This window comes from Cryptomeria japonica, chromosome 2, assembly GCF_030272615.1.
Source record: "Cryptomeria japonica chromosome 2, Sugi_1.0, whole genome shotgun sequence".
Classification (NCBI taxonomy): Eukaryota; Viridiplantae; Streptophyta; class Pinopsida; order Cupressales; family Cupressaceae; genus Cryptomeria; species Cryptomeria japonica.
Genome location: NC_081406.1, coordinates 543,339,266 through 543,351,343, shown reverse-complemented (window position 1 = coordinate 543,351,343; position 12,078 = coordinate 543,339,266).

Here is a 12,078-nt window from a genome sequence, read left to right as displayed (position 1 = left end):
ACTTACATTAATTTCTAGGTTAATATTTGTTTTGTAGATTCTAATAGAATTGAATACCATACCCAAACAATATCTAGTATGAACTAGTTAGTTACAGGCTAGGTTCCAAGCGTACTTGGTAACACAATTTTTGAGCTTGTGTTTGTTTATGATTTAACGATTGATGCATCTAGCTTTGCTACACATCTACTTTGAATACAATGAGAGGGTGATTTTGTCTAAGCCAAGAGACCCTGCTATCTAATATCACCCAAGAAAGATACTGATATTTTACCTTGGAAATATAAGCCTTTTGTAAGTATAATTCAATGAATAGTGATAATAACTTAAAATGAAGTGAATTAAAATTTGATTGAGTTCCCCATTGTATTTTAACAAATCACCTAGGAAGATGTTCGTTCCTAACAATTTCCAATTCTCTTTCCAAAAGGATGAAAAAGAAGAGAAAGGAACTAATTAATGTTGGGACAGAATTTAGAAGACCTATGTTTTGTGTCTGAAAGCTACTAGCCTAGAGAGCATGGAAACAATCTGAAGTCATGGGAGAGAGTTTTAGTTCTATCTCTAGAAATTATGTCTAGTACTCTTGTATTGAATTTTTAAATCCTTCTAAGTTTAAATGTTCACGAGGAAACTCTAAAATTTTAATAAAATACATAAATGAAAACCAATTTTGTTTTCGTCGGAATACTTTTGAAAATCACATCACCTCAGTAATTGAACTGTAACAATAAGATTGCATACAAAGTGCAGGTTTGCTATGAAACATGTTAAAAGCGTTAAATTGTTTCAATTAATACAAACACTGGAACTATTAAACAACAATAGCTTGTTGGTAATCAAGATTTTGGACTATACCCACATTTTACACCTTTTCATACAGTTACAAAGAACATAGAAAACATGTACGTGGAACTACAGATTCCAACATATGTAAAAATACAACAATCTAAATAAGAATGGGAAGCATGTGGAGAATGGTTAAGACATGCATAAATAAAAGGAAAACAAAAATCTCTCAATGTGTATCACAAACAAATCAAGGAAAAAAGCTTTTAGGCAGGGGACCGATATGATCATAAAAATTTCAAAACTTCCAAAGTATAGAGCATTTGAGATTTTACAGAGAATGCGCTAATTCAGCTTTATTCATGATGAGGCATATTCACAACTTTTGCAGTCGCACCATGGTGTTGTTCATGTTGGCTTTGTTGGACCCTGCAATTAAGATTCAATATACATACATTATTCAATAAGATTAACTGTGCAACATAATGAAATATTGAAAAGTGTGTTATCTTATTGAGATTCGCTTTGTTTTGAGAATAGTTTAATATTCTCTACTTAATAGGGCCAACCACGTGAAGGTGGAAGCTCATTTGGCCCCTCCCCCCCCCACCCTAACATCACTCTAAATTCCCCGTTAACATCTAACATTCATTCATTCATTCTTTCATTCATTCTTTCATCCATTATTAAAATATAACATTCATTCATTATCACATAACGTTCATTAACACATAAAATTCATTAACTTTCATTAACATGCAACATTCATCAATAATCATCAACACATATCATTCATGAACATTCATTAGCACATAATTACATTCATTAACACACAAAAATCAGTCATTATCAAATAAGGTAGATTACAATCATTTCTTTCTTTGTTTTTTTTTTGAAGCTATGTAAAGTCTAAGTGGAGCATCGTCTTCTTCATCATTTTCCCCATCTTCGGATGTTCTGCCCTCTTCTCATGCTCTTGATGTATGCCTAGTCCTACACAAAGGACGAGGATGCTGAACCAAAGGGGGGTCCTTTCCAATAACAAAGAATTGGGTTAAATTCAAAACATTTTTTTATTATTGTTACAAGTATTTCATTAATTTAAAGAACACAACCGTTACACTCTTTACTTGATGGGGCCACATCATCTTCCACATCATTTTGTCTAGCCTCAACCTCGACATGCTAAACACCCTCTAGATCCTCTAGAGTTTAAATACGAAACATTACATTAATCAATACACCAATTGCAATTAAATTTGTTTAAAGGAATAACAGTGGTCCTCTTTACTTGATTGGGGAACATCACATTCCTGATGTTGTCTACCCGAATCATGCTCCACTTGGTCACCACCGACTACATGCTCTAAAATATTAACAGTAAAGGTTACATTAATTACTACACTAATTTTCAATTTAAGATGTTTAATTGTATTAATAATTACATAAAAAAATTTGAATAGCAAATGAATACCTCCACTACTAGGATGCACATCTGGACCTTCATGTACAGGTTCTGTTCCACGATTATCATGTTGCATTCCAATGTCACGCACAGTGTTATCATTGCTTGCTTATTTAAAAAAAATATAGTCACTTTATGTTGAAACTTAACATCAAATAGATTATTGGTTAAGTATTCAATTCGAAATAATTTTCATTTAGCTTATTTACCATTGTGACAGATGCATCAGAATCTTGTGTTTTCCCACTCAATTCTCATAGTCGTTCAGCCACGGCTATATAGCCTTGCTGGTAGCCAATTCTCTTGTCATCTTCTGTGGGCACTCTATTGAATTCAAAGCCCTGCATTTTTGCTTAGTATTGTGAATTTTGCTTGTATTGTTTGATAAAAAAAAAATTGTTTACAATTTATAAATATTTTGATGTGATACTTAATTTACTGATTCTTACAATTCGTGCGGCAAGTTTCATATAACCACTAGAGCCAAGTTTGTGTTGCCCATGCTTTTCTTGTCTTGCCTTGGTTGCCTTTGACATGTCACTCAATCTATGAAAAGTTTGAAATATGTTAGATTATATAAATATAATGAATAATTAGTACATATTCACATTCTTAATAGTATCACATACCTTCTTCTGGCGTCTGGTGGTGTATTTCCTTTTTTCCTTTCAATTATCTCCTTTGCATCCAAAATCAGGTCCTTCCACTCCCTCTCTGGAATCATGGGGGGACGCTCATACTTTATGTTCTTCTCTAAATGTGTCCTGTATTGGTCCCTCACATACTTTAGATATGTGCCAGCTTTTTCCAGGAGCTTAGTCTTGTCAAATGTGTCATTTCCAAACGACCCTACCATATGGTTTGTGAGTTCATCTTTTAACTTTTTTTCTTGGTCATTCCACCTTTAAAGCAAAAACAAACCTGTTAGATTTAGAAAGAAACTGAAGCTACCTTTGATATAGTTCAAGAAATGGATAAAAGGAAAACTATTCTAGCAATGATATGAAATCAAAATAGTGGATAAGATTTAGTTCACGTATGATGTTCCACCTTTTACGTATGGTGGGCCCAAATATCTGCAATGTAATGACATTAATATTTTTATAAAAAATATCATTTCCTGCAAAAAAAACATGGGATCATTAGTCCAAAATGAGTGATCAGTAAGTAAATTACAATTAGACTATATATAATAATAATTTTAAAGTACCTGGAACCTTTTGTATCTTCAAGGGAATCAATTCTTTGTCGCTCACCACCAATGTGGCCTGCAACGTTCCCGTACTAGCAATATGGGAAGATCCAAGAAATGATGGTATGTTATCACCAGTAGTTGACTCTGGCGCATCCTCATGTGCATCTCCTACCACAGTAAATGAATCCACTATGAAATGCCTCCAAGAAAGAACACTTCAAGGGTAATAAACACATAACGAAAGAGAGAGAAAAAGAGGGATCTACCACCAGTGGGCGGGTCAACATGAGCCAATGCAATAGACGATGTCTGCATGCTACGTGTTGCCAACATTGCAGCCGGCAATATAGTTGGGTTCGACCTCAGACCCATGTTAGCACCTGAAGAGTAATACATTAAATATATAAAACATTAAAAAAGCAAGTTCACAAGTCCAAAGGAGTGGTTTTAATATATAGAACATGGTCATCACCTGAACTACCCACAATACCCTGATCATCGCCACTAGGATGATGAGCCCTTATAAATTTATGTAAAAACAACACATACATATTTTAGTTAATGACATAAAAGAGAAAAAAATATAAACCATTATTGAACTTTTGTTATGATTAAAGCTTTCATTACTGCTTACTTGCAAGTTTTCCACTGTCCGCAACAATAGTTGCACCCTCTCCGTTATCTCATCAGTCTGAGGGCTTATGGTTGCCAAATCAACAATCTCTTGGCTAATTTTTCTAATATTCATTTGTACCAATTGTATAGGGTTTGCACTAAGTGCGATGTCATCAGTGCATAACATTGTCGAGCGCCCCACATCCCTATGGAGGTGCTGAGGTACTGCAGGTTCCTGTCCCTTATCCTGAACATCTGTCTGTGACAAGAATATAATTAACACTATCAAAATTACTTCAAAACACTCAAGAAAAGATCATAATGTAACAGTTTTCTTCTATCTAATTTGTACAATTACAATGAGGTTTACCTGGTCCGTAGAAGTGTCGGGACCTACACCCCTATCTATGCTATGTGGTGGATCCATGTGGCCCTGTGACAAAGAAAAAATATAAAAATGTTAGTGAAATGAAACCAATAGACTTAGCAAAAAAACTTAATAATACAATGGTTTATTGGATTCATTAATTGGAAGTTGGCTTAAATGGTATATATATAGTACGTACCACCCCCATGATAGTAACTTTGTTTGTATCTATACGATTCAAATTGTAATCGATTAGCAGCTCTTCCCCTGCACTTGTTGATTTTATCACACATACAAACACACAATTTCCCTCACGTGCCTCAAATATGCAATTGGGTTGCTTATTAGTTGACCCAGGTCATGAACTATTTATAAAACCTGCAATATTCCCTGTTGCTTTTGGCCTTCCATCAATGTATACAGCCACTCATTTACTTTGATCATTATCTTTTTGTTGTATATAATTGGCTGACAGTGCATACCCACGCATACTTTTTTTATATCGCACAATCTTCATCCAATCATTATAATTGTAACAAGGTCCAACAAACTCCATCAATTCAGCAACTTTGTTGTAACAGACCTTTATGCTGTCCATGGAAAATAGGCCCAAACCATGTAACGACGAAGGTGCTATGCGATATATCCTCTCATTAACACAAAAATTAGTGTTTATTGGAGGAAGTTCCTTGGGTACACATTGTTTCAGTAGATGTTTGTACCTCAAGGGCACCTCAATGTCGCCTTTGGTCTCATCATCATAAGAACATGACCCCCCTTGAGCAAGAAAAAATTCCATGCATTTATTGAATTTTCTTCTAATCTTTTGACCTCTAGTTGATCTCCCTATTTGAGATCTACTACATGTCTCACTTTCCTCTTCTATTCCTGCATTTCCCTCACTCGAGGAAGACACATCTGACAAATACCTATTTGGTGATACCTATGCACCATCAAATGAGAGAGTTAGTTGGTAATGAGAGAGATATTTTGCAAATGAGGGTAATATTGATGAATAATTCGGCCATAAAGTTGATGTTGAGATTAAAATTTGAGTAAGTCCAACTGGGGCCTCAAGTGTTGATAACTGTATTAGATTTGCTGCTAATGTTGAGGTTTGAAAAACTGAGAAAGTTTGTTTTTCTTGTAATCTTTTAAAAATATATTATTTCTATAAGGTGTATTGACTTATACCTGTTGATCCATGAGACTGTGCAGGATCCTCGTCAAAGGGGTTCAGGTTCCTGCACCAACAATTGAGCATCATAAGCATTACATTTGTAATTTGATAAACAATAAATACTGCAGTATCATAAGCATCATAAAAATCACATATGTATCATCAAATATGTAATTGAGAATAATAAGAATCACATATGTATCATCATAAACATGTAATCCATCACATACGTATCATAAATCACCATCCATCACATAGCTAATAAGTAGTCCACATTCCATAAATAAACACAAAGTTCAAAAAATGTCACATGTATCATCATAAGCATGTAATCCATCACATATGTATTTTAAATCACCATCTATCACATAGCTAGAGGTGCATCATGAATTAATTAAGTAATGGCATTAGAATTCAAAACATATGAATTATTTATGTAACCATATAAGTCAAATCAATTTCTATCAAGATATCAATATTAAATAGATAATATAATAATCGCATCTCATACATTTCATTCATGTCATTGATCTTCTTCTTCATCCAACTCATGATCATGACCATCATGATGATGATGATGATGATGATCATGATCATCATCATCGTCGCCATCGTCGTCGTTGTCGTTGTCGTCATTGTCATTGTGTTCGTCATCGTCATCGTCATCACCATCACCGTCACCATCACCATCACCATCACCATCACCATCACCATCACCATCACCATCACCATCACCATCACCATCATCATCAACAGCAACAACATCATCATCATCAGCTTCTTCTTTGTGTACATTTCTGTCAGGAACATCATCGACTAATTGTCGATCATGATCATCATCTATATCATCTTCTACTTCTTCGGTATCTTCTTCTTCCATCACATTATACATTATCAGCCTTCCTCTTGGATCATGTCTAACAACAAATGACCAACCCAGTTTATGTGGAACCTCTGAGTAAAATACTTGCTCACATTGACTTGGAAGAACATAGGGCTCATCCCCAACTCATTCAAACGACCTTGTATTAACCATTGTAAATCCATTATCATGTTTGATAACAGTTCTATCAGGATCAATTTTATTCAGTCGTAGCCTATACCATTTGATGACGAACATAACTAATTTGAAGGAATTAAAGTCACACTCAAGTATATCATCCAAAATGCCATAGTATCAAGTTTGAGACTCTTGAGGATGTATGTCGTTTCTAGATGAAGTATTGGTCACCTCAAAGACTGCAGTTATCCCAGAATCACAAGTTTTCTTTGTGTCATCCAACTGTTTGATGCGAAATTTATGACCATTGCAGCACATAGCCTTGTGGTGTTTGACTTGCAATATGTCTAACATATTAAAATTATTGCATCATGAGTTGATAAACATACGGGTGATTAATAAAATTATACATACCTGTTGATCTCTTAAACCATATGCTAAATCAATTTCCCTTTGTGTAACATTGGAATCTCCATTACGATGAGCTTCTTTAACCAATGAAGTGACACCATCCCATGTTAATGTGCAACCAGAATGTTGACATCGTTCAATCCACATCGTCATCCAATCAAGATTGTTTGAAATATACAAATGTAGCGCATCCCACTCCCGACCAACTGTACAAATAATTAATAGACCACTTACAACTGATTTATTTAGAAGATTAAGAATTAATTTACTACAATAACATCTTATAATTACCTCTCACTTTCCTCAATCTACCTTTCCCCATCAAGTGCTCCCCTTCGAATTTATTAATGGGGTTGGGATAACAAATGCTATCTACGTGGATTTTTGCTGCAAACTTAGGAAGATATTCAGTAATGTACACCATAGTTTGGTATAACATATAACCCTCCACCATATAACCCTCAAGATGTGCTCTTTGCTGAACCAAAGCCTTCAAAAATTTCAAGTGCCTCTCAACCATCCACATTGACCTAGTGTATACAGGTCCACACAATTCGATCTCCTCAACTTGGTGTATGAGGTAGTGTTCTTGTGCATTGAAAAAAGTTGAAGGTAGACACTTTTGCATTTCACACATTAGATGAGGGATTTTTCTCTTCCAATATTTAATATCTTCCTTGTGGATTTCTTTAGTTGACAACCACCTAAAAGAGATTGAAGACGCAAAAATATATAAACGAGATTTTACAAAATAATATACAATATATTGCATAACAAGTAAAACAAATGGCAAATATAATATCTATACAACAAATTGAAAAAACATCACTACTTACCTCATGTATTTTCCAAGATCATATATGACTTGCTTGATATTGTTGTCGAAGTGGTCTGGGAGAGATAGAGGTAGAACGTACTGCAACAATTATAAAATGATCTTTTCATTGTTTTCTAACATAATACAATGAAAAGTACATGTGCAGTATACAAATATATAGTAAATACACAAGAACGCGAATTACCTTAATGAAGGTATGCCAATCATGCGTTTTCATCCCTGGCCCAAATTCACTCTTCTTTGATATGAGATTGTTTATGTTCGCAGCAAATCCTATGGGAAATCGAATTTTTCGTATGACTTCTTTTATAGAATTGCTTTGCTGCTCCGTTAATAACCAAGGAAGGGCACTTATATTAATCTGATCTCCATTGATATTTGATTGAATGACATTTTTCATTGCATGATTGGATTCCACAATGTCACTACAAATTTTGACAATTTTTTCTTTGTCACGCCTTCCATCCAATATTTTCCATAATGTCTCTGTTATATTCTTTCCAATATGCATTGTATCAAACAAATGCACAATTTGTAGCTGCTCGTAGTAAGGCAACCTACTGAATTGTCTGGGATAACTTTTTAGTCCCTTTGGAAGGTGGTCATCCATGCCTTGACGACCTTCAGTATCATCAATTACATCATCAGTAAACAAAACACGATAGAAAAATTCAAATTCCAAACATAAACCATTAGATGGAATGACATTACCTTGATGATTAATTCTATTATATTCCAACTTCCATAAGTGAGGAGTCATTCTTCGTGGCTTTGATGTAGTCTCTTCTTTCCCATTGAAAAGTTGTTTTTCAGTATTTCGGTACTTATGATTTTTGTGAAGGAAGTGCCTATACTCATCAAACACCTGCTTTCCTAAACTTTTTGAATGACAGGATTTCATCTTTGGACCACAAACTGGACATGCAAATTTTTCCTTTGTTTGAAGACCTACAAGATAATGTATAATTCTATTAAATTTGTTAATTTTTATAATTATAATTATCATGCGCAACTTGAACACTATAACATACCACAAAAATGTGTTAGCCCTGGGGCATCATGTATTGTCCATACAAGCATTGCATGGAATTGAAATTGTCTTTGTCCTATTGGTCTAGATATGTCATACATGGTCACACCATTCCATAACTCCAACAACTCGTCGATAAGAGGCTCAATATATACATTCATATCTTTAACTTGGTACTTGCCTAGTGGAATGAACAAAAACATTACATAATTATTATGACCATTTTACTGCAATATTTATAATTAAATGTAGATGACTATTAAATGATAAAATACCTAGAACAATCATTGCCAACATTATGTGCTCCCTCTTTATTGACATCCATGGAGGAATATTATTGTTGATAACAAAAATAGGCCACACCGAGTAAACAGATCTCAACTCTCCAAATGGATTGACACCGTCTGCTGCCAATGAAAGCCTGAGATTACAAGGTTCTTCTTTAAAGTGTGGCCACTTTTCCTCTATGTCCATAAATACTGAACCATCCATAAGCATTTGAATAATGTCAACTCGACTTCTATTGCGTGCATGGTAATCCATAAATTGTGCCAAGCTAGTGCACCTGAATAATCGTTGCATACGTGGAATAATGGGAATATAACGAAGAACCTTGCGAGGCACCTTTTTTGTTATTTGATCTATTCGATATCTACTGATATGACATTCAGGGCATTCTGTTCCAAATTCATGTTGTTTATGATATATAATATGATCATTGGGACAAGCATCTATTGTTTGATACTGGCAAATAATTCTCAGTATGAGCGAGGTAGAATATTTGATGGTGGTAAGAAAAACTCACCTATCAATCTACAACAAAAAAAAAAAGTTTGAGGTGTTAATATAAAGAATATTAATGGTACATGATTCACCATTTATTAATTGTAATGACATGTATGACACACCTTAACATATGTGAGATTGTTATGTTGGATAAACCATTCATAACCTTCAAGTTCACCAACAACAATACAACAGAGAGAAGAGTTGTTTGGGAGCCTTTGTAAAGGGGCTCATATGCCTTCTCAAGAAGAGGTAAATCATGAACATCAAGGTCATCCTGATCATCATGATCAGCTGTGCCAGTACTAAATGTGTAATGGATCAATGTATTTGTACCATCATCTTCAATTGTGTTTTCTGGTGCACGATCATCATCTTCCATGGGATCATTATCTTCAGCTTCGATATTCACACCTCCATGTTCCTCCACTTTGAAAACCATATTCTTTGGGTTGTGTTGGTCCATATCATGTTCCCTAGGGTGCTCGACCTATATAAAAATGATCAACATAAATAAACCATGATCATGATCTCATTATCAAGTGATTTCTTATGTATATAAATTGTTAAAATGATATAATGAATAACTTACCAGTGGATGATAATCATGTCCCCCTTCAATGTGACCATGCTGCCTACAATGTTTCTTAGCTATTTTGATTAGAAGTCTTCTAGTCTTTAAGCCCTTACAAATTTTGCAGGGACAATAACACTTCCCATCACCTTTTCTTTTCAAGTTAGACCATAATCTAGCAATTGTCTCCTTATTTTGTTCTTCACTGATATTATCTGACATGGTCTTTCTTCATAGGCAAAAAAATCAGGCTATGGAAACTTCAGTGCAAAAGCTTCACAAAAATTGCAAATCGAACCAAAACCATTTAACTCTTCTTTTTCATCTTAAAACATTGAACTTAATAGAGAACATATTTAATGTAGCTGATTATGTGAATTTCTGAGCATTGTGTCTGCAAATTCTTACTAAAAGTTTGCCTGTTGCAGACTTTCTGAGAGACATTTTTGAGTATTCTAAGCCTTGGTTCTTGTATTTTTACTGGTGATAAGTTAGAAACTTTATGGCAGACCTGTAGCCAATCGATCTAATTTTGACAAGTTATACACCAAGCAAACAGGCATCTAGAACTAGCATTGTTTGCAGGTCACCCCTACCCTATGCCATGGGTATATGACTACCCAGAACTCTAGTTTAAGCATCAATCCTAGAAATGATCGATATATGACTACCCAGAACTCCAGTTTAAGCATTAAGTTACATCATTATTGACCTTACTTTGGGATGCTATGTATGAGATTGGAACCTTTTGTAAGGTGTGATCAATGTGCTATCATAAATGCAAACCCAAAACCATTTTGATGAGATCATGATCCCACTAATACTATTTTGCCTTGTTAATTTTGCACCCACAAAAATGATAGAACCAGATATAATATGCCATCAATGCCCATATACTGACAATGTTCAAGATGCACCACTTAGAGGTAGAGTTTAACCACTTTCCATATAGGTAGATTATCTCTAACCTCATTTTCCCTATAGGTAACTGATTAGGTTCATTTTAGAGTCTTATTTCCAAATATGTACCTCTATGTTAGCTTTTTGCTTTATTATTTGCTTGTTTATGCTTAATCTTGTCAATTTTGCATAATTTTACTTAGTTCTTGCATCTTCAATGAAATTATATCTAATCATATCCAATCACATCAAAATGGAACAATTAATCATATTGCTGGTCTCTCCTAGAGGAATTAAATTGAACCAAATTGACTATTCCCCAATAAAATATTTTGAAATGGTGAATGTATAAGTTTGTAGTTTACTTTCCTAGACTAGGACCCCATTTCGTCAACATTTCACTATGAAAGCATAAATATTTTTCCTTGAAGAGAACATCTTACAGATTATGCTTCAATATATAACACATTTTCATAATCAATCATTCGACTTCACATGGATAAAAGAATTCACATATTCTAAATCATGATCTGATGATGTGAACAACTCATATGCAACTATATGGCATGCAAAGCATTTATTTTAACATACACTTATTCATCCACATTGCAGGGATAACAATACAAGGCTCACATATTGGTCTAAGAGGATGCCATGGTCTCACAAAGTAACCAAGAACCATATGAAATGATGGTCTTGAATCCACACACAACTAGGGAGGATCCATGTGATTATGTATGGCTTCCCCCTTGTTTGTTTAATGGGATTAGCCTCCAAGACATAGCCATCAATAATCACTAAGAATGTACAAGTGGATCATAGCTACCCATACAACAAACACTTACCCCTATCCTCAAATTTTCCCAATTTTTGATTCCTTATATACACTCATCCAAGGTTATCTACGTCAATCTTGGTGAGGAATCAC